This window comes from Carya illinoinensis, chromosome 4, assembly GCF_018687715.1.
Source record: "Carya illinoinensis cultivar Pawnee chromosome 4, C.illinoinensisPawnee_v1, whole genome shotgun sequence".
Classification (NCBI taxonomy): Eukaryota; Viridiplantae; Streptophyta; class Magnoliopsida; order Fagales; family Juglandaceae; genus Carya; species Carya illinoinensis.
Window position 1 is genome coordinate 27,616,511 of NC_056755.1, and position 25,959 is coordinate 27,642,469.

The 25,959-nt window shown below is 34.9% G+C and overlaps 1 pseudogene; it reads right to left on the bottom strand.

Annotated features, from left to right (window-relative positions):
* LOC122306385 overlaps window positions 1-21,274 on the bottom strand; it is a 28,895-nt pseudogene extending 7,621 nt beyond the window's left edge.
* Window positions 21,275-25,959: the final 4,685 nt, after the last annotated feature.

Sequence of the window (25,959 nt, forward strand, 5' to 3'; positions counted from 1 at the left end):
TTTAGACCTTCAACAAGTAGAACATCTTCAATTATGAGAGAAGATTCATTACCAATTTTTACCTATTCCTACGATCTTCCCTTTCGAGTTGTCTCCAAATGTCATGTGTCCTTCTTCTTTAGATCTAAGATCAAAGAACTTAGTCTTGTCTCCCGTCATGTGTCTTGAACATCCACTATCTAAAAACCATTTATTTTTACTTGTGGAAGACTTCATGCATACCTATAAAAACAATTAAAATGATTTTTCTTGGTACCCAAGTTCTTTGGGTCATTTATTTATTAGTATTAGAAAAAATAAGATTTTTAGGTACCCATATGGCTCTAATAGTCATTGTATGATTTCTTCTAATAGGACAAGTATGATAATTATGACCATTTCTATTACAAAAATTACAAATAGCATGTGACATATATGAAAAACTTGAATGATTATAATAATATCCTTTTTTGACAAAATTATTTTTATGAAAAGAATTTTGAATATTAGTCTTTGATGTAAAATGATTATCAAAGAAATTTTTATAAGGTTTGTATTTTTGTTTTGGCATATATCCCAATCCTGCCTTGTCAAAAACACATCTTTGACTACCAAGAAGTTTTTCAAAATTTTTTTTTTCCATTCGTAAAGTTTTCAACAATATTTTCTAAATCAATTTTCTTCTTATTCAATTCAAGATTTTCATCTTTCAAAATGATACTTTCTTTTCTTAAAATTTCAATTTCGTTTGTTAAAGAAGAATTTTTCTTTTTCAAAGCAGTATACTTGATACCCAATTTTTCAAATTCCTCATAAATCTCTTCTAAAACATTTTGCAATTCTTCATATGAAAGATTTTCAATATTATCAAGATTTGTTACCTCAATGTCATCTTTAGCCATAAGACAAAGATTTGCTGATTCTTCATTGCTTGCTTCACTATCTGAGCTACTTGAATCATCATCCCATGTAGCTTTCATTACTTTCTTGCCCTTGTTTCGATCTTTCTTTAGCAGAGGACAATCTGGCTTGATATGACCAGGTTTATTGCATTTATAACAAATTAAAGTGTCATTTTTACCTGAATCTTTCTTGGAAAACTTTTTGAAGGATTTCCTCGGAGGAGTTCTATTATTCTTCAAGAACTTCTGAATTCTTCTTGTTATCATCGCAACTTCTTTATCTTTATCGTCAATTTCCTCATCTTCATCACTTTCACTTTCATGAGGAACAGTTTTAAGTGCTAAGCTCTTCTTTGGCTTTCCTTCTTCTTCTTCTCTTTTCAATGTGTACTCATGGGTGATAAGTGACCCGATGAGTTCATTGACTTTGAGCTTCTTGAGGTCTCTAGCTTCAAGAATCGCTGTAACTTTGATTCCCAACGTTTTGGTAAAGAGTTGCGAATTTTTCTTACTATCTCCACCTTGGAATAAACTTTGCCAAGAGCTGTCAAGCTGTTTATGATGTTAGTAAAATGAGTGTGCATACTAGAAATAGATTCATCATCATTCATCTTAAACATTTCATATTCATGAGTAAGAATATAAATTTTTGATTCATTGACTTGCGAAGTTCCTTCATAAGTTACTTCCAAATTATCCCAAATTTCTTTTGCCGTAACGCAATTCATTATTCTATTAAACTCATTTTTATTAAGAGCATTATATAATAAATTCATAACAGTTAAATTTAAAGTATAAAGTCTATCGTCTTCACGATCAAACTCTTCTTCTTCCTTTTTGACCTTTACTCCATCAACCACTTTTGTTGGAATATAAGGTCCATTTACAATACATTTCCAGATTTCTCTACCTTGAGCTTGAAGAAATATTCTCATTCTAACTTTCCAGAATGAGTAATTATCTCCACAAAAGAGTGGAGGCCGACTGCTAGATTGACCTTCACCAAATGAAGCTGCAATGTTAGCCATAAGATCTTAACTCAAAAGATAGTTAATCTTATAATAGAGCTTTTAGCTCTGATATCAATTGTTGCCCAGATGACTAACACAAGAGGGGGGGTGAATTGAATTGTATTAAAAAAATAACAATTATAAATCAAATATATAATATAAAATATAAAAAAAATATGAAATAACAATAAATATAAAGAGTAAGGGTAAGAGAGAAGCAAACTCAGTATGTTAACGAGGTTCGGCCCCACTGCCTACATCCTCGCCTCAAGCTACCCCTTGAGGATTCCCAAATTCACTATTCAACCTCCTTCAGGTGGAGATAGAAACCTATTACACCTTTGAACAACACCGCTACAAAGGATCCGTATAGAACACCCTCTACACTTGCAATCACCTTACACGTGGTGATTCAACTATTTCCCGTGTAGAATACTTTCTACACGCACAAGGGTTATACACACCCTTTTTCTGATACAAAAGCTGATAGTGGGTAGGTTATCAGAAAACACTCCTCAATGAGTGAAATAAGAACAATACAACGCAAACTATATCTCTCAAAATGAATAAGGATTAATGCTCAATGCTTAGAGAAGAGAGAATGAAAGCTTTGAATGAATGTTGTATGCTCTTGGTGTTGTGAATGTGAAGCTCTCAAATGATCTATTTATGGGCATATGAGACTTCATATTCAAATTTAAAAAGATTCACATGTCAAAGAGAACATCATTCATTTTTTTCAAAAAATTCAAATAAAAGGTTCTTCTTTTTTAATTGTCAAAGACAACATCATTCACTTTTTCAAAAAAATCAAACCTAATCTTTTACTTTTGGCATATGACAAAATGAGCACACTTTCATTTTCAAAAAATTCAAACCTAATCTTTTACTTTTTTTATATGACAAAAGGAGCACACTTTCCTTTTGAAAAAATTCAAGCCTAATCTTTTACTTTTTGTATAAGTCTAAAAAAGTATCAATCACTTTTGAAAATATTCAAATAAAATATGCACATGTGAAATATGACAATCAATCATCTTTAATATTTTCAAAGTTCAACCCTTTAATCAAGGCATGCACATGCAAAAGATGACAATCAATCATCTTTCAAAATTTTCAAATTTAATTTTCAAAATATTCATGCACATGTGGAAAATGTATTTTAATACTTTATGATAAAATATTAATTTTGAGCATTAATCCTAATTTCGAATTTTGAAGAGATTTACAATATTACTCTATAATTTTAATGTGAACTTGTTCCCTTCTTGCTCATGCTTGTTTCCTTGATGTGCTTGACTCGATTGTGTAGACAACTTGAGATTGAAACTTCTTTATTCTTTGAATTCATTTGTTATCATCAAAATCTATGTGTAAATATATAATTACACAAAACTTGAAATCTTGAGTTCAACAAATACCAATTCAAATTGTTTATATAAAGTAACAACTACTGCAAATGGAAGCACATGATGCATATATATATGGACTATAGTATTCATGGACGAATCACAGACAAAGCCAAAGTTTTAACGAATAAAATAAGAAAACTGAATCATGCATGCTACCTACTTTCGACTTTCTGCCTTGGCTTCCTCACTCTTAAATAAACGCTGACGGAGATGATTAGTATCACAAAGGCAACAGTTGGCACACCTACAATGATGACAGTCCGAGATGTGTTGCTCTTGTTTCCTGCAAATCATAAACTTGTTCGTCCTCAAATCTACAAAACTATTTTAAAACTTGCAACATAAAATGGGATCATTCCGGAAAATGCTGTGACAAAATGGATTGATTGTTTTTTTTTTAATAATTTTTTTAGTTAATGATTGAGGCCGAAGTAGTACCTATCGGTGAATTGATTTTTTTTTTTAAAAAAAAAAAAAATTAAAAATATATAAAAAATAGTTAAAAAAAAAATTCATTTGCACTTAGGGGTCCAATCTGTAGCATTGTCCAATAATAATGATACACTAGGAGATGTTTCGATACAAAAAGTCTCTCAACCAATCTCAACTAATCATTACAATTTTTTTAAATTTTTACATAAAATATAATAAACAATTTAAAATTTTCAAATTTCAAAACAAAAATAATATTAAAAAATAATATTTTATTCAATTTTCATCTAATCTCAACTCATTATCTAAACCTTCCCTTAATAATTTTTTTATACTCATATTCTAAATTGGAAATATTTTTAAAAAATATTCTTATTTTATAAATTATTCCGTCAAATTTTCTTTTTTAATCCAAACAAAGAAAAAAATAATTATACACTTATAATTTGTTTACGACTATTTTACAATTCACGTTCAATCATTCAGTACAATTATTCTACTATATTAAAAATAAATTTTAATATTACAAAATTATCTTGCATTTGATATAAAGATAAACAATATTAGGTAAAACCCGTTTATCTTGTAGTACGTTTTCTTTAATTAATGAAAGGGATGAAGACTATCAGTTTCGGATAGCATCAACAATTTGAATAGTATGTGTGCTAGCTGTTACCAAGTCAAGGATGTGTTAAAACTCCCATCACAGACAAATGGAAACGGCCTTGTATATTAATATTGCTAAGCCACCAGCTTATGTTGTCATGTACAATTATCATGCTTCTTATTAACTAACTTGATCATCCCAATGCTTTGAATAGTGTTATGTCATGCAGCTTGTTTAGCTTTTTGTAATAATAATAATTTATAGGTAGAAGCCTTTCCACGCTTCCTCTTGGCCAGTGGCCACATGACTTGTAACACATGTTCATTTTGTAGTAATGGAAGTGCAGTATCGATCAGAATTTCTGGCCTAAAGAAAATAAAATAAATTCATTTTATTTTTTAATATCCAGATATGACTTCTCTTGTTATTTTATTGGTAAGATGACCCAAATAATTTGTTATTCAGATCAGGTTAACAAAATCAACAGGTTCCCTTTCTTTATTATATTGTCTTGCATCACATCTATTATTTTTTTTTCTATTTATATATAAAATTGGGGGCAATTCTTTTTTTATCATTATCGCTGAATTAAGTAGGAAAAATAACAAAGAGTTCATTAGTCAATTAGATGGTTGAACTAAAACATAGACTCGGGTACGAATATGTATAACAAATGTTGAGCGACAAATGGCAATTGCATTATTTGCATATATATAATTGTCGCTGTTGTTGTTTGTGTTGCTTCTGTAGTTGTAACATACAAGTACTGGGGGCAAATAGAAGTTGAAAATTCTAAGTCTATGATCATACACGTTCATTTAATTTGTCATTACCCTTCCAACTAATAATGTATCTAATGATATATTAATGGTATTAGCCATCAACTTTTGTAATCTTTTTTTTTTTTTTTTTTTTAAATAGAAATAATTTAAAGATGATAAAAATGTAATATTTTATATAATAGAATGAAAATAAGACCTTATAAAGGAGAACTCCTATAAGCCTATTCACAACTACAACCACGTAGAAGGGACAAGCACTTTATGCGTTGAACTACAAATTTTCAGCAAAGTTGGAGAATGGTACCACGGCATCTCCGTTTACTTCTAGAAAAAGTTTAAATGCAGGCACCATTTGCGGACTCCCCACGCACGACCCAACGTGGCCAATACATTGATTAATGAATAATTCTATTTGAAGTCCCAATTTGAGACTGCATATGCAGGCCTCACTTAAATGAAATGATTCTTTTCATTTAAGTGAGGTAAACGACTGCGTATTGAAATCGGACCTCCTGCATTTTCTTCCTCTTTAAGCCCCTTCACTCTTTAAGCCCCAAGTCCCTTTGTGCCTCAAACTTCACTCTAGCCCCAAGTCCCTTCGTGCGTTCGTCGTCGCCCCCTTCCCCCTTCGCCTTTTGCCTTTTGCCGTTGCCCCTTCACTGTTCCTCCTCCTTTCAGAACAACTGAATTTGCCCAAAACCCCACTCAGACCCGTCGTCCCCTTCCCCCTTGGTGACGCCCCCAAATCCCCACGCACGGACACGGAGAAATCGAGACGTCCGGATGGTGACAACCCGGGTCACCACCCTAACGACGAGTGCCAAGTGTGTGCAAAAGCAACAAATGTGCATGAAGAAACACGTAGTGGATAACGAAAGTCATATAACTAAGTACCAGAATTTTTTTCTTAATATAATACAAGCTGTTTAAAATATACATAAATAAAATATTACAAAACACGAATATAGTTTTAAACCAAATTATAAAGCATAACTTCGACATCAAAACTAAGGCGGAGCCGCGTCCTCGGGCTCAGCCTCCTCCTCTTCCTCGAATCCTGCACCAAAATCTACGGAACCAAAATTGGTACCGCAGGTAAGTAAAATCCAAACACCACCAGATAAAAGAATATAAAACTCAAACAATATGCATGAAGTAATACCAATGCGCAATCCCATAAAAACATATTTTTCCACGCACGCCAAAAATCCCATTTGGCCCAAAACAAACCCTTTCCAAATATCACGCCAAAAGTCACATTTGGCCCATATCCATCTCAAACCATTATCCAATTTTATCTGTATGCACCATGACCTCCCCTAGGGGTCATCCGCACACCCTGGCTCCAGTGCCACACCGCAGAGTACCACCACGCATGTGACACCTAACGAGCGATGCCCAGTTCCGCGCCCTGCGCGTTCGTAGCCAAGCATCCTCTAGCCCTCACCAGTGAAGGGCCACGGAGTCGGTGCATAGAGCGATGCCCGGTTTCGCGCCCGGCGCGTTCGTAGCCAAGCATCCCCTAGCCCCGGCTCCCGTTGTCGCCCAGCGACAACCCAGGGGACATCACTCAGTTTATTCAGCTCCCGAGTGACCAGAGGAGCTCCACCGAGATAATACCCCATCCCGGCTTGGGGTCATGATACACACGCACCTGTAAGTCCACTTACGCCAATAAACAGGCTTTTCTCAATTAATTAAAAACACACGTGCATGCACCATGTAAATGCCATATCAATGCACAAAAATAACCAACCAACATAAATCAATAAAACAAGCAACTCCATCCTCCATCCATCCGACCCCCGAACTCCTCGGACTCAGTCCGGAATCAACCAACCAGCAGATAAATTATTGAAAGAGCAATATATATTTAAATCTGAAAATAGGGTTTGGAAAATACTTACAGCGCTATATGGTATTTTTAGAAAGCTTGCGGCGTTGCAAACGGCGGAGAAAAAGCAACGTAACAGTGAAAATTCACTGTGGCCGTGGGTTGTAAAATACCCACTTTTGAACGGGGACAAACCAGGGGTTGAGATTGATAGGGAATGGTCTAATGATGATTATGAAGCTATTGGAAGTGGTGGTTGGCCGTGGGTGGCGGCGGAAATGGTGGTTGATGGCCGGATTTTCCAAAATGGAAAACTAGCTCATAGGAGCTGTTCCGGTGGCTATTAGGGGCCGAAAATGGGTGGGTTAGGACGGCAAGGAACCGGTGATGAAGTGGTGAAGAAATGGTGGCCGGAGGTGGAGCGACGGCGGCGGATCGGGGCAAAAACCGTGGGGGCTTCAAGGGCATTTTCCGGCCAAACAGCTGGCCGGATGGGGCTGGGATTTGGTGGGGAGGTGCGCCGGAGGAAGGGGCTTCGACCGGTGGGGGCGGTGTGCCGCACGACGGTCGGACGGCGGCGGGTCGAGGGGTTTAGCCGTTTACGGCATGGGAGAGGAGAGAGAGAGGGTCGACGTACGCACGGGGAAGAGGAAGGAAGAAGAAAAAGAAAAGAAAGAAAAAAGAAAAAGAAAGAAGAAAAAAAGAAAAGAGAAAAAGGAAAAAGAAAAAAAGGGAAAAAGAGATGTAGGAAAAAAATGAGGTCCAAACCTCACTCCGGACAACAAAACAAAACCGCCGAGAAAGAGATTAAAAAAAATCGTAAAACAAATAAATAAATAAATAAATAAAATACAACATCCAACAAATAAAACTAAATTTAAAACGTAGTAATTTAAAATAAATAAACTAATATATTAATTAAAATAAAAACAACCCTTCAGTGAAAAAAAAACACGTGAAAGCGGGTCATCACACGCTTCCCCTTCCCCTTCCCCTTCCTTTGTCTTCGTTGTCGTCACCTTAGTCGTGGAGGAGTCACCTTCGTCAGCTGGAGTAAAAATAACAAGGTATGAGCTTGATCTAGTGTATAAATTGAGTCTGCTATTGCCTGAGCATCACATTATTTATGCTGCCGAATCAAATAATCTTGTGGTTTCCGTGGGCTATTTAGAAATCTCCTATGCTATAGCCTGAGCTTGATTGGTTTAGAAATGGTGCATTATTCTTGTGGGCTAGCTATTTTGCATCAGAAATGTTAATAGAAGAAAGAAATAATCTTGTGATTTCCGTGCATCTCTTGCTTATTTTTCATGTTCAGATTTGTTGAGCTTGGGTTGAGCTTTAGTTTGGGATGGGCTGAAAGTTGGATTTTCTTCCCATTAATTGGTGCCAAAGAAGAGCACTGTTATGAAGAGAGCATCAAACAGAAAATTAAAAAGAAAAAAAATTCTTAGTAGCAGTTCAGAAAGTATCAAACACATTTCCTTGCATTTAAACTCTATTCTGTGACACCCCCAAATTCTCACGCACGGACACGGGAAAATCGAGACGTCCGGATGATGACATCACGGGTCACCACCCTATCGACGAGTGTCAAGTGTGTGTATAAGCAACAAATGTGCACAAGAAATACACAGCGGATAGCAAAGTCATAAACTAAGTACCAAAATTTTTCTTGTTTAATACAAAGCTGTTTAAAACATACATAATAAAATATTACATAACACAAATATTATTTCAAAGCTCAAAACAAAGCATAACCCAACTCAGAACTCTGGCGGAGCCACATCCTTGAGCTCAGCCTCCTCCTCCTCCTCAAACTCTGCACCAAAATCTACGGAACCGAAAATGGTGACGCAGGTAAGTAAAATCCAAACACCATTAGATAAAAGTATATTAAAACTCAAACAACATGCATGAAAGAAAAGCCAATGCACATGTCCCGTAAAACCATATTTTTCCACGCACGCCAAAAACCCATTTGGCCCAAAAACATATCGCTTAAAACCAAGCCTCACCATTATCCCAGATAATGGCCCAAACCACCATTTTCCTAGAAAATGGATCAAAAGCCCGTATCCGAAAACCATAAAAACGATCCAATTATACATGCACCATGATCTCCCCTAGGGATCATCCGCACACCCTGGCTCTGTGCCACACCACAGGTAACGACTATGCATGTGACACCTAAACGAGCGATGCCTAGACTCGCGCCCAGCGCGTAACTGGCCAGGCCATCCTCTAGTCCCCACCACTCTAGGGACCACGGAGTCGACACGACAACGTTACCGTATCGTGCGATCCGGTCGTCGCCTTGTGAGAACCCAGGGGATGTCACTCAGTATTATCCACTCCCGAGTGACCAGAAGAGCTCCACCAAGATAATAACCCATCTCGGCTTGGGCTCGTGAGACTCACACACCCGAAATCCATTTATGCCAACAAAACATGGTTTTCTCAAATAAATAAAATGCATGTGCATGCACCATGTAAAAGCAACCACAATGCACAAAACAACAATCCAAGCAACTCCGTCCTCATCCATCCAACCCCCGAACTCCTCGGACTCAGTCCGGAATCAGCCAACCAACAGTAAATATTTATTGTATGAGCAAAATATATTTAAATCTAAAATTAGAGTTTGAAAAATACTTACAGCGCTATATGGTATTTTTTGAAAGCTCACGGCGTTGCAAACGGCGGAAGAAAAGCAACGTAACAGTGTAATTTACACTGTTGCCGTGGGTAATAAATTACCCCCTTTCGAACGGGGACAAACCAAGGCACAAAATTGATAGGGAATGGTCTTGAGATATCTATGAAGCTAAGGGAAGTGAGTTTTGGCCATGGGTGATGGTGGAAACGGCGGTGGAAGCGGAAAAAGCCCAAATCGGAGTTGAGCTCGTGAGAGCTGCTCCGGCAACGGATCGAGGTCGAAAATGGATAGTTTAGGTCGGCAAGAGGTGGAGGAAGAAGCTATGAAGAGATGTTGGCCGGAGGTGGTGCGACGGAGCTAGAATCAGTAAAAACCGTGTGGCTTGGAGGAGCTCGTGGTGGCTAACGGTGGCTCGGATGGAGGTGAAACTTGGTGGGGATGTTCACCAGTGAGAGGGGAAGAAAACTGGGTGGGTGGTATAGGCCATGCCACCGGTGAGCGGCGGTTCTAGGCTGTGAAAGCAACTGGCGACTGGGGGAAAAACAGAGCAGGTGCCGTGACTTCCAGGGGCTCGTGGCGGCTAACAGCTGGTCCGATGGCTCTAAACATTGGTGGGAATTATCTCTGGTGGGAGGGGAAGAGAATGGTGGGGGTGGTACAATACACGGCGGCGCACTGGGCTGACAAACAGACGGTGATGGAAGGAGAGAAAAGGAAGAAGAGTTGCGCGGGGAGAGAGAAAACGGGAAGAAAAAGAAGAAGAAAAAGAAAAGGAAAAAGGAAAAAAGAAAAAGAGAAAAGAAAAGAAATGAGGTCCAATCCTCACTCCGGAAATCAAAAACCGATCCGCCAAAAACGATATTAAAAACCGTAAAACGACTAAAATAAATTAAACACAACATCAAACAAATTGAAAACCAATTAAAATACATTAATTTAAAATAAATAAACCAACATATTAATTAAATTTAAAACAACCCTTCAGTGAAAATACACGCAAAAGTGGGTCATCACATATTCTATGTTCTGTTGAAAATGAAAATTAAATTCTCAAACCTATTGCAGTCTGGATTTGGTTCAAAGGTAGTAGTGTTGAGTAAACCATAGTTTCCATCAATAAAACTCTGTCTGAATAATTTGTACAATGAAAAATGAAAGCTCCCATGATTAAGCTCCCATAGTTTCAACTGCGTTTTGTTCCCCGCCCTTCTTACCTAACTTCATTTTCAAATGCATTGATTTTTTTTTTTTTAGAATTAACCTTTTCTCTTAGAGAAATAATAATTGTAGTCGAGAACAATGTTTTAAATACTGTACCGTATCGGCCGGTATGACCGGTATATGCCATATCGGCCGCTGGTCCGGTACAGATATTATATCAGTTTCGTACCGCCCAAAATACCGGACTGTATTTTGGCCTTTATTTTTTTTTCATTTCTTGAAACTACAAACTCATTTTTTGACTCCCAATTCATACCAGACTATTTATAATTTATATATATGTGTATTTATATATAATTTATTCATATATCGACTATTTTGAAACGGTACATGAAACGGTACCCGTATCAAAATATTTTATTCCAATGGCTTGACCGGTATGGTATTCAAAACTTTGGTCAAGAGTGTGAAAGTGCTATGCAATCACTTTGAAAAAATTTAATCATAAATACGGCATCCATATGAAAATAATTAATTTTTTAATAATAAATCCTACATTTTTTCAACATGACTATACAGCGCACGCACTCTACGACTATATGAAGTATTATTAAGAATTAATACAAGTAATGAAGTAATCGTATTGAAATAAAATATTTTGGTGCTCTAAGTAACATGAAATATTTTCTCCTCATATCCTCTCCACAACGAAGACAATCCTCTTTCACTTTATCTACTCATTTCATATATTTGATTAGGCTTTTTTTTTTTTTTTTTTTTTTAATAAAACTTTGTTTAGAAAAAGATGAATGAGAAAAGTATACTTGTTTCTGCATGACTTTAGTATTTCAAGGCCCGGAGTGTACGATGTTGAAAATTCCAAGCAGTGGGGCAAGCCGCCTTATACGTACGTACATCCGTGTTTTTTATGTGGACCAGCTGAATCCGATGCGACCATATCTTATTGATGACTACTTCAAAGCATCTAAATATCCATACATCTCATATCTTGATCATGACTTGAGTGGCATTGGTTGTGGAAAATAGGACTGCTCACCAGGGTTTCAAACTCGAGCCAGAACCCGACCTGGGTTAGCCCAGGTTTCATCCAGGCTAGAATCTAGGATGTTAACCTGTTTTTTTTTTTTTTAATTTATTTCTTTAATTATTTATTTTTTTACAAAAGTTAATGTGTTATTTATTCTTTTTCAAGAAAACAATACTGTTGAAAATCAATTATTATTATTTTTAATCTAAAAGCCTATATTTTATAAAACTAAAAGTATAACAAAATGGAAAACTAAATTTATATAAAAAATAGCTAAAGCTATATGTTGAACCCAAGGTTTTAAGTTTCGTGTAATTATATATCTACACATTGATTTTGGTGATAACAAATGAATTCAAAGAATAAAAAAGTCTCAAGCTCAAGTTGTCTACACAATAGAGTCAAGCACATCAAGGAACCAAACATGAGCAAGAAGGGAATAAATTCACATTAAAGCTCATAGAATAATGATGTAAATTTTTTAAAAATTCAAAATTAGGATTGAGGTTCAAAATTAATATTTTATCATAAAGCATTAAAATACATTTTCTACATGTGCATGAATATTTTGAAAATTTAATTTGAAAATTTTGAAAGATGATTGATTGTCATCTTTCACATATGCATGACATGATTAAAGGTTTGAATTTTGAAAATATTAAAGATGATTGATTGTCATCTTTCACATGTGCATAATTTATTTGAATATTTTCAAAAGTGATTGATACTTTTTTTGATTTATGCAAAAAGTAGATGATTTTGTTTGAAAATTTGAAAAGTAAAGTGTACTCCTTTTGTCATATGCGAAAAGTAATAAGATTAGATTTGAAATTTTTAAAAAGTGAATGATATTGTCTTTGATAAATGAAAAAGAAGAAACTTTTATTTGAATTTTTTGAAAAGTGAATGATGTTGTTTTTGACATATGAATCTTTTTAAATTTGAATATGAAGTCTTATATGCCTATAAATAGATCATTTGAGGGCTTCAAATTTACAACACCAAGAATATACAACATTAATTCAAAACTTTCATTCTCTCTTCTCTAAGCATTGAGCCTTAAACTTTGTTCATTTTGAGAGAAATATAGTTTGCGTTGTATTGTTCTTATTTCACTTATTGAGGAATGTTTTATGATAACCTACCCACTATCAGCTCTTGTATCAGTAAAAATGTGTGTATAATCCTTGTGTGTGCAGAACGTGAGAATAATTAAATCACCACGTGTAAGGTGATTGCAAATGTAGAGGGTATTCTGCAAAGCGGTGTTGTTCAAATGTGTAATAGGTTACTATCTCCACCTAAAGGAAGTTGAATAGTGAATTTGGGGATTCTCAAGGGGTAGCTTGAAGCAAGGATGTAGGTAGTGGGGCCGAACCTCGTTAACATACTGAGTTTGCTTCTCTCTTACCCTTACTCTTTATATTTATTGTTGCTTCGTATTTTATTTATATTTTATATTATGTATTTGATTTATATTTTATATTATGTATTTGATTTATAATTCTTAATTTTTTAAATATAACCCAATTCACCCCCCTCTTGTGTTAGTCATTTGGTTAACAATTGGTATCAGAGCAAGTTGACATGTACTGTTCATACAGACAGATCACTCATGGGAACTCTCGCTTGTGACTGTGCCACCGAAGCAAGACTTTCCGACCATGGGTGACGGTGACTGGATAGTCTGGTAGGTACAATTGTTAGGTGACATAGGTGCTACCTATGATTAGTAACAATTGGTATCAGAACAAAAGCTCTGTTATATGATTAAGTATCTTTTGAGTTATGATCTTATGGCTAACATTGCAGGTTCATTTGGTGAAGGTTAATTTACCAATTGGCCTCCACTCTTTTGTGGAGACAATTACTCATTTGGAAAAGTTAGAATGAGAATATTTCATCAGGCTCAAGGTCGAGAAATTTGGAAATGCATTGTAAATGGACCTTATATTCCAACAAAAGTGGTTGATGGAGTAAAGGTCAAAAAGGAAGAATAAGAGTTTGATCGTGAAGACGATAGACTTTATACATTGAATTTAACTGCTATGAATTTATTATATAATGCTCTGAATGGAAATGAGTTTAATAGAATAATGACTTGTGCTACGGTAAAGGAAATTTGGAATAAGTTGGAACTTACTTATAAAAAAATTTTGCAAGTCAAGAAATTAAAAATTTATATTCTTACTCATGAATATGAAATGTTTAAGATGCATGATAATGAATCTATTTCTAGTATGTACACTCGTTTTACTAACATCATAAACAACTTGATAGCTCTTGGCAAAGTTTATTCCAAGGCGGAGATAATAAGAAAAATTCTCAGCTCTCTACCAAAATACTGGGAATCAAAAGGGACAACGATTCTTGAAGCTAGAGACCTAAAAAAACTCGAAGTAAATGAACTCATCGGTTCATTTACCACCCATGAGTACACATTGGAAAGAGGAGAAGAAGAAGGAAAGCCAAAGAAGAGTTTGGCACTTAAAACTTTTATTCATGAAAGTAAAAGTGATGAAAATGAAGAAAATGACGACAAAGATGAAGAAGTTGCGATGATAATAAGAAGAATTAAGAGGTTCTTAAAGAAAAATAAAACTCCTCCGAGAAAATCCTTCAAAAATTTTTCCAAGAAACATTCAGGTAAAAATGACACTTTAATTTGTTATAAATGCAATAAGTCTGATCATATCAAGCCAGATTGTCATTTCCTAAAGAAAGATCGAAACAAGAGTAAGAAAGCAATGAAAGCTACATGAGATGATGATTCAAGTAGCTCAGATAGTGAAACAAGTAATGAAGAATCAGCAAATCTTTATCTTATGGCTAAAGATGACATTGAGGTAACAAATCTTGATAATATTGAAGATCCTTCATATGAAAAATTGTAAAATGTTTTAGAAGAGGTATATGAGGAATTTGAAAAATTGGTATCATGTATACTGTTTTAAAAAAGAAAAATTCTTCTTTAACAAACGAAATTGATGCTTTAAGAAAATAAAGCATCGTTTTGAAAGATGAAAATCTTGAGTTGAAGAAGAAGAAAATTGATTTAGAAAATATTATTGAAAACTTTATGAATGGAAAAAGGAATTTTGAAAAATTTCTTGATAGTCAAAGATGTGTTTTTGACAAGGCCGACTTGGGATATATGCCAAAACAAAAACAAAAAACTTATAAAAACTTTTTTGATAATCCTTCTACATCAAAGTCTAGTATTCAAATTTTTTTTCATAAAAATAATTTTGTCAAAGAAAGATACTATTATTATCACTCAAGTTCTTCATATATGCCACATGCTATTTGTAATTTTTGTAATAGAAATGGTCATAATTATCATACTTGTCCTATTAAAAGAAAGCATACAATAACTATTAGGGCCATATGGGTATCTAAAAATCTTATTTCTTCTAATACTAATAATTGAATAACCAAAAGAACTTGGGTATCAAGAAAAATCATTTTAATTATTTTTATAGGAGAAAAATATTATGCATTTGTTATTGTTAATGATTTCTCTAGATATACTTGGATCATCTTTCTTACTCATAAAGATGAGGCACATAATGCATTTACCAAGTTATGCAAGAGAATTCAAAATGAAAAGGGTTATACTATTTCAAGTATCCAAAGTGATAAGAGAAAAAGAGTTTGTTAATAAAAATATTGAAACTTTTTGTGATGAAAATGGTTTTGTGCATAATTCTTTTGCTCTTCGAACTCCTCAACAAAATGGGATAGTAGAGAGGAAAAATAGATCTCTTCAAGAGATAGTAAGAACAATACTCAATGAGAACAACTTGCCTAATTACTTTTGGGCCGAAGTGGTAAGTACTGCTTGTTATGTTATAAATAGAGTTATGCTAAGGTCTAAACTAGATAAAACCCCCTATGAGCTTTGGAATGAGAAAAAACCCAACATTGGTTACTTTTATGTATTTGGATGTAAATTTTTACTTTTATTATTTAATAAAAAGATTTTGACTGTACAAGAATCTATGCATGTAGTATTTGATGAATCTAATTCTCTACTCTCCAAGAAATCCATTGATGAAGAAATAGGAGGTATAAATAACACGAAAAGTCTCAATCTCAACAAAGAGAACACAATAGAGGAAGTCCAACATGGAAACATTAGAAAAGATCATCAAAATTTAATACAAGATGCAACCAAACAGTGAAAATTTGTGAAAGATCATCCGGTAGAACAAATTTTGGGAGAACCTTCACGAGATGTAAGTACTCGGTCATCTCTTAAAAATATTTATAATCATACTACTTTTATATCTTAGATTGAATGTAAATATATTAATGAAGCACTTATTGATGAATATTGGATTCAAGATATGCAAAAAGAGCTGAATCAATTTGAAAGAAATGATGTTTGGACACTTGTTCTTAAACCCAAAAATCATACTATTATTGGAACAAAATGAGTTTTTAGAAACAAGAAAGATGAGTCTAGAGTCATTACTCGAAATAAGGTTCAACTTGTAGCCCAAGGTTTTAATAAAGAATAAGGAATCGATTATGATGAGACATATGCACCAGTCGCAAGATTAGAAGCTATTCGAATGTTACTTGCATATGCTTGTTATAAAGATTTTAAACTTTTTCAAATAAATGTTAAAAGTGCTTTCTTAAAGGGTTTTATAAATGAAGAGGTATATGTTGAACAACTTTCAGGTTTTGAAAATTATATTTCTCCAAATCATATTTGCAAATTCACAAAAGCACTATATGGACTCAAATAAGCTCCTAGAGTTTGGTATGAGAGACTTAGTGGTTTTTTGATTGAAAAAGGTTTTTCAAGAGGAAAAATCGACACAACTCTTTTCATTAAACATGAAAGTGATGATATTCTTTTGATTCAGATTTATGTTGATGATATAATATTCGGTGGTACTAATGAAAATATGTGCCAAGTTTTTGCTAAGACTATGCTGGAAGAATTTGAAATAAGCATGATGGGAGAACTTATATTCTTTCTCAGATTGCAAATTAAGCAAGCAAAAAGTGAAACATTCATCAATCAATCAAAATATATAAAGGAATTACTCAGGAAGTTTGGGATGGAAGGTGCTAAGGAAATTGGAACACCAATGAGCACATCCACTAAACTTGATAAAGATGAAACCAATAAGGCAGTTGACTCGAAGGTATATCGAGGTATGATTGGTAGCTTATTATATTTGATAGCCAGTAGATCATATATTATGTTTAGTGTGTGCTTATATGCACGCTTTCAATCATCTCCAAAAGAATCTCATTTAAATGCAGTTAAGCGCATTCTTAGATATCTTAGTGGTACAATTGACCTAGGGTTATGGTACCCTAAGCACACATCTTTCGATTTAATCAGCTACACAAATGCAGATTATGTTGCTTACAAAATTGATCGAAAAAGCACTATTGAAACATATCATTTCTTAGGTCATGCACTAGTTTCCTGGTTTAGTAAAAAGTAAAATTATGTTGCATTATCTACTGCTGAAGTAGAATATGTTGTTGTAGGTAGTTGTTGTGCTCAAGTTCTTTACATGAAACAACAACTTGAAGATTTTAAATTCAAGTATAATCACATTCCAATCAAATGTGATAATACAAGTGTTATAAATCTTTTAAAGAACCTAATACAACATTCTAGAACTAAGCATATTGAAATAAGATATCATTTTCTTCAAGATCATGTGTAGAAAGGCGATATAGTACTAGAGTTCACAAACACACACAATCAGTTAGCAGATATTTTTACAAAACCTTTACCAGAAGATAGATTATGTATGATTAGAAAAAAAATATGTATGATGCATGCTATGAATATCTCTTAAAAGACAGACCAGAGTCAATAAAAATAGAGAGAGAATTTTTATAAATACTTTTACATAAATTTGAGGTTCTTAACCTCATGTTTGAATTGCTCATTCTCTTCATATAATATCATGCCATCCCTATCCATGGGAACTGGCAAGCGGAATGAAGAATATAATAGAGATTTAAACTGTTTATTCCCTTGTGTGAGACTTTTGAACAATTTTCTGAAGTACAAAAATTTTTTCTTTAAGCTTTTCAACCTCAAGGTTTCTAGCTTGTAGCTACTGGGAAAAAGCAACTATAGAGGAGGAGTAGTGAGTCCCGAGACTCACCAAGTCGTAGATAGCATCGGAGTCTGACTTATTAGTAAAATTATTATTCTCTTGCTACAACATGACACCAATGGTAGCTGCAGAAAGGATAGGAGATTGAGGTATAGAATACCTCATAGATGAATTCGGAGGAATGTTAAAAGAATGAGCCTTTGAGGAGGATTAGATGGAGTACCAGGGGTGGAAAGGGGGGGTACAGAATCATGAGGAGAAGTAGCAGGAATGTGTGAAGGAGGTGAAACATAAATGTTGGGAGGAGTAGCAGGATTTGGTAAGGTGGCAGGTTTGGGATGGGAAGATGATATAGGGAAGTCAAGGGAATCAGATAAGGGTTGTGTAAAAACAAAGGTAGGATTGTGAGAGGGAGTTGATGAGAGATGAGGCAAAGATTGAAAGGGAAAAATTGACTCATGGAATATCACATCTTGAGAGACAAAAATGGTTTTGGACTCAAGATCGGAGTTTATACCCTTTAGTACCAAAGGGGTAACCAAGAAAAATGCACATGCGACCTCGGGGATCAAATTTCTTTCTACCTTGAGAAAGAGTGGAGGCAAAAGCAAAGAGATCCAAATACTTTTAAGTGAGCATAAGTGGGTTGAGATATATTTGAAAGTTCAAATGGAGTTTAGTTTTTAAGCGAAGGACTAGGAGTCCTATTAATAAGATATGTGGCTGTTAAAACACAATCATTCCAATATTCAAGAGGGAGACTAGCTTGAAATTTTAAAGCACGAGCCACATTAAGTAAGTGTTGGTGCTTTCTCTCCACAATTCCATTTTGTTGGGGGGTGGTAACACAACTAGTGTGATGTATAATCCCTTTGTTAAAACTCTTTCATTTGGAATTCTCCTCCATTATCACTTCTTAAAATTTTGATTTTAAGGTCAAATTGAGTTTCAACCAGATTTGCAAAGGATTCTATGCCTTTTCTGGTTTCTACTTTAGTGTGAAGAAGGAATAGCCATGTGCTTTGAGTGAATTCATCAACTAATGTGAGAAAATACTTGGAGCCATCATAGGCAGGGATAGTATAAGGTCCCTAGAGGTCACAATGCACAATTTCAAAAGGTCTTGAGGTTTTATGTGTGCTGTGAGGAAATGGAAGTCTATGAAATTTTGCCAAATGGACAAATGTAAGAAGGCTTTGTATTAATAGTAGAAATGTTGTTCTTTACAATAGGATCTATAATCAGATTTAAAACTGGAAAGGAAAAATGGCCTAGGCGACAATGCCATAGGTTAGTGACACCAATAGTATTTAAAACAAAATTTGTGATAGAATTCTGGACATTTGAGAAGTGTGAAAGTGTGGTGATCAGAGTGGAAGGAGAGACAACAGTGTTGAGCAAGTAATACAGGCCATTCCTCACTTCACCCTTCCCAATCGTTGTCCAAGCACTACAACCGGGTATGGTTTTTACCGCGCCATAAAACTGCCGTAATAGATGAGCAAATTGTCGAAAATACCCTTTATCCACGTTTTTTCCATCGCAGACAGACCCCCGCGATTTTACCCTGACATGTGCTCTGGTTTTCGCCGAAAAGGGAACTGCCGCATGGTGCCTTGAATCTCCGGCGATTCACACGCCGAGAAAGCCATAAACTTGGACGCCGTTATTACTCTCCATCAACCTGGTCTTCTCGCCGCAAAGAGAGAAGAACTTCTGCAATCTGCACCTCGCCGCGAAGAGAGAATGCATCCTGGGATCTGCAGTTCGTCGTTTTGGAGAACCTTCATCTCGGCACTTCACAAAACTGTCGGGAAATTTAACTGCGATGTAATTGGCTGCCGAAGAAACGCTGGGAAGGACACAAACCAAATTTATGGCATTTGACCCAAACGCCGATTCTAATGGCTCCCAGGTATGATCTTTTACTACAGTTTTTTGTATTAATGGGGTTTTTACTATGATTTTACCAGGTAATAGTATTACGTCCCATAGCCATTAATTGCTTGCATGAATTCTACAAATTTGGGTTTGAAAATTCAGGAAATTTCATAAATTTTATAAAAATCCCCAAATTACGTGATGACAAAATGTGGAAAAAATGGTACAAAGAGCTCCCAATCTTGCGTTCTGTTTTGCATATGACATTCAAGGTATTGGTGTTTGACAGTTTGAGCATTATTTCTAGCTGGATGGATTACTTTTTCTTTTCTTGGCACCATAAACATTCAAGGTACGGTAATTTGAGCATGTTGTTCTTTCTTTTTTATCTCCAATTAATATTGGGTCTGAGATGATATGGTAACTACTTGAACATTCATAATGATCATGACACAGACATATATTATATTCTCAGATTTTCAATGCTTGTCACTATATGATACATCCTAGCTGATCAATTTTACCCTGTTCATTGAACCAGATGCAAGGATATATTGAAATAATGATTTCCAAAAGCTGCATCTGATTTTAAAACATGGCAAATTAACCCTGATCATCAATATGTCCAACTAGCACATTGAACATACCAGCATGCTATAAAAGAAATTAGCCAGTAGACATGAGTATGTTATATATATATATAAAAGAAACTGGAGGGCAGTTTCTACCTGATGAGATGATCATCTTATCAGCTAGAAAATACTCTTTCAAAGGTTTACATTTCATAACTTACTTTAGCAGTACTAAAACAATGCATCCATAGTTGCTATGTCAACATGCCAGCAGTCCTACTAACTCTACATCTACATGTACATATACTCCACATGCTAATTACTACACTTAGAAGTCGTTTGGGGTATTGGCTAGCATATCCCAAAAATCATCTTTGCCCTTGGAAGGTGAATTGACCTGTTACAAAACACATCAATGTCATGGAATCAGACCATCTAATCCTGCAGGCATTAAAAAAAAATTTAAAATCTATAAAACAAAAAAGACCATATAATCATGCATGTATCCAATTCCATATAACCAGCAACCTAGAATAAGTTACGGTCATCCTCATACCATGCATCATCCTTTCTTGCAATGGCCAAACATCATAAAAAATGTAATTTTTATTCCTTCAGCCCAACACAGTCTAAACTAAAGTTAGCTCATTGAATAGATGAAATTGGTCAATAGCTGGGATTTATTTGTGGTTCAGTTATGTTGAGTATAAGTTAATGAAGGGTCTGCATGTCATTTATATACAAGCTAGCTAATTAATGGCCTTTTCCTAATCCATATTAGGGGCTGCGATGATGAGATAATTTGATAATCATGAGTTCATATTTACCTGATGTTGGCAGGGCCATGACCAACCTCTTTTCTACCACCTTCACTGAAATTCCAACTGTCTCCATGCCTTGCCTATACAAAAAACCTTGTGTATAATCACAGTAATTTTAGTTAAAGTGTGCTTTAATTTACACAATCTGCTCAAGCTAAATCTATCAAACTATTTTAATAGAGCACACACATAAGGGCATTATTTAGTTACACTTGTCTAGACAATATTGCATTAAAGCATAGCTGTAAATGAAAGCATAAAATACTTAAACTAAATATCTGCATCCAATAGGGTATACTTTTAAAGCTAGCCAATTTACCTACCTACTAGTGTAATTTATCCGCATGCAGTCAATATTCCGGGGCTGCTTCTCTATATAAAAGTGAGATTATATAACATGTTATCCTCACAATGCTTATTCTATGAAATAATTGGAAACTTAAAACAGCATATATGCTCACTTTGATTATATTGAGATATATATCATCAGTGAATAAGGTATAAATGAGCTGTCAAACCTTTACTAAAATAATTATATCCCTATTCTTACTATTCCTACTTCATTCATTTAATGAAATACCCTTGTTCCCCTCCCTTTTACTAACTACATTTAAAATACGTACTACTTTTGGGATGAACTACTCACAAAGCCAAGTAACCAGGAAAACATATTGAAAAAAAAAATTCTAACTGTGCAAGTTCCCACATTACCTCCATGAACTTCCTTCATCCTCTCCAACAACATTCCCTAGAGTAGAATGGTAGACAAAAGTAATGCTACTATACCAATATCTCCCTACCACAACTTCATCAAAATAGGTTAGCAAAAGTGTGACAAAAAAAAAAAAAAATTAGTAGGTACTGCTAGCTGGCAGCAGATGCCTAAGGAGCTGCAGCATGAGTCTCTCTTTGAGACTCTAATTCTGTCTCCATATCTGTCATTCTTATGTTTACACGTGTTTCATATTCTCGCATATTCTCCTGCATAGCCATTAGACCAGTTTCAATCTCTTTCAGGCGATTTTGGTAATACTCTGAATTTTTTCTATTTTGTTCATTTTCCTTGGCAAGCCGTTCATACTCCTCATTGGGTATTCCAGGTACTTTAGGAGATTCTGGCATCACAGAATGGCCCAGCCCTCTGGAATATCCTGGTCTATGTCCCAAAACCTCCCTAAATATGGTTGCTGCAGTGTCATCCGTGCGAGCATCGGGTTCTTTCGCATTCATCTTTTCAACCATTTGATTCTGTTAATTGAATCAGATCCACCATTACCATCATTTCACTAACAACTTAACTTATAAGGTTACACAAGTGCTTATGTGCAAATATATTCTGTTGTGCAGTTGGTGTGATAATACTAGTGCAGGTAGTTGCTTAAATATATGATATATGCTCACATAATTGTCTTCTGTAGTTGGTGTGATAAATCTGCCTTTTTTGCTTGACCAATGCACATCTTTGTAGAAATCAATCAAATTCTTGTCTTTCTACTTGAACATAAAAACACCCTGGAATTAGTATAGTATTCAAAATATTGACCCACATCTTTGAGCCACAACATATAGGATATTAAAATTATTGCAATACCTTCCTCTCCATTAGTACAACAAATGATGTCCTTCCGCTTGTGTGGTTGACCATTTGTTTACTCCTATTTTCTTTGTTTTGACTGGACATTTTCTGCAACAATACATAAATTTCCTCTTTGCTTGAGTTGTTATGAATGCATGCCAATAGGAAAAAGGTTGAATTTAAGATAGTTATGTTGTTTTGGGATATTATAAAGTAACTTATAACATTTCTAGAAACAGAATTGATCACATGCCAAACATGAACAATAGAATCTGATGTATTGTGCACAGCTTGCATACAACTCACTAATCTATGTTAGCTTCCATCTTTCCCATAAGAAACCAACGAAGGGGCCTGTCCATAGGAGTTCAATACAGTTCTTATTACTTGCTTAGCATGAAGGAATCATTTTTCTTAAATTTATGAAGTTATCTTGCACATGAGGATGATAAGTCTTTCATATCCTTGAACCAAAATCCAAGTAAACAAACATGTAGCAGTGATATATTTACCATTATCCACGTCCCTACAATCGAGGAAATAAAAAAAAAGGATATATATACATCACTTTCATTATCATAGCTTGGATATTTTGTCTTACAATGAAACATGATTTGTAAGTACATGCCACAAAGTACTTTAGTGTAGCTTTTCATTTAATGAAATGCCTACTCGAACACGTTATTTTCGCAACTTGCCACATATATTGAACCCAATGACATGAATTTCTTGATGAATATATGGTGTCTTACCTTGAATGAATCACTCCCCCATCGATTGCATAACCACTCCCAGACTGGCTGCTCTACCAACCCACCTCCATTAGCTAGTGCCTCTGCATGTGTTGCATAACTCAAGTATTTCCGGTGTAGCTTGTAATGAAATGCATTATATGCACGGGATAGCTGACTTGTGACAGTCCGCTGATGATTTTTTTTTGTCCAATCGAGGACAAAATCAGCCTATTAATGTCATTGAATTAATAACCCATTAATATTACTTTTTGGGAGACTATTTGCACAATTGTCTGAATAAATCATAAACCAGCAGACCAATATTTTCTCTAAGTATCTTCCAAAAACTCAAATAACCCATTCACTTTTTTAACTCATACACCAAGCTTCATTATTGACAACCTATCAAAAAAAGCAAGCTTCATTTATTTTCAATTCCTCTTTTTAAAGTTTAGATTATAGATATATAAGTTATAATAAGCAGGAAAACTCTGGAGGAGGACAGATTCACCCAGACATACAGCATTCTGGCAATTTTGCCTCTCTTCCGTTTCATGGGAAAATTCTAATTATCTAAAGTTATTACTAAAAACAGAGCATATGACAGTAAAAAGTATATCAGAGCCATACTCGAACACGTTCAAACAGCTCCTCTTTCTCCTTTGCATCGACAACACTCCAGCTAACATGCCTCATTTTTGCATAGTGCTTAATGATCCATGTCACTCGAGTTGTGTATACTGTCCTATTGTTACATGATGGACCTGTCTTCCCATCTTTGATTTCAAGTGGTATCTTGCCATACTTTCGCATCCTCTCAAACTCTGTACCTTTGGCTACACCTCTTCCACGTTTACTAGTGTTTGGTACTATACCAGCAACACATACAGTCAGCAGTTAAAAATAAATCAGTTAATATTATACTTCTCTGTTGTGTATTATTTATTAATCCCTTAATAAATATATGTCCAATATACTTACCATTGCCTGTTGTATTCACTTCTGTATTCACCTCTGCAGGAGTAGTAGATGGATGCAAAAATGATGGATGTAACTCATCTGGGGGTTGAGTGGAATCATCAGAGTCCACTTCAGCTTCGTCTCTCAAAGTCCAACCTGCTGGTTCTGGATGTGGGTTTCGTCCAATGGGCTGCAACACTCCTCTCCCTCTATGCGTGTGACTCATTGCGGAGGCACTATATATGGTACTCATGAGAAGTCAAGAAAAGAGAAGCAAGTAAGCATATATAATGAGTAAACTGTATACTACTCCAGCTAACAGTTTTGTAGTTGACAGTAAAAAGACCCAAAGGATTGAAGCAATTGCAACTCGAAATGCACAAAGTAAACGTTCAACTACAGCCTGATAAAGCTGTAAGCAACTTAAATAGAACAACTCCTAAGATGGAAAGCAAGAGAGTCTGGATAATGAAGCACGGAGGCTGGACAGAATGGTGATGTACCTCCTTAGATATGCAAGTAGAATTAATGGAGGGTACAAGCTTGCAGAATTTTGCAACCCAACTTTATGCTCCACCTATATTGAAATGGAGCACCCAGCAGAAACTTGAGGAAATATACCCAATATGCTCTGGTTTGATAGCTATACTGATCCTCGTATAGCTAATGAAAATTTGCTTTCCCGCTTGTTGTTGTACTCATCTCCCGCGCTTCGACCTGGCTCTAGTTAGTAGACCCAGTACCAGTAGTAGGTGAGATAAATCGACATCCATCAATCGCAGTTAGCCATGATTTGCTGGCCAGCAGCTTTTGTACTAAGTAGCAGTGATGTTGAGCCTCTGTATTTACAAGTTATGTGGGGAAGACATGTCTGAATGATAACATGCACAATATGAGATGTATGTAAAATATATCAGATAGTATGAATATAAGAAAATTTATTATTCAGTATCTCCATATAATAAATGTACATACTTTATATTAAAATAATCTATTGGATAATCTATATCATCACACGTGTATTTGCTAACAAGTTTCTAACAATAGAGCTTTGATGTTGTATTGGCTGGACAATCATGATAATCATTAGTATTATTAAAATTATATAATACTTTTTAGGCGTACGTAGTACATATATCTCCGTCAGGTTGTCATAAATAATTTTTTTAGGATATTTATCATTCTATAAATTTATGCATATTATAAAGTGTAACTGTTTTATTACTATATAATGAATAAATAGATAATCCAAAATAGGGATTTGAATGATATAATCAAAGTGGAATTTATCGTATATTATTTTACAAGTAAATATTTTGTGGTTGATAGATATTCAATATAGGAACTTATGTGAATGGAATAGTCAACGTTTAAAATTCATGTTACATTTATCAAGTGTGTCTTTTAGCTTAAGATAATCCATTGAAGGATGCTCTAAAGAACTATCAATATCTGCAAATTTCTAAATATATCATTATTCTATATACG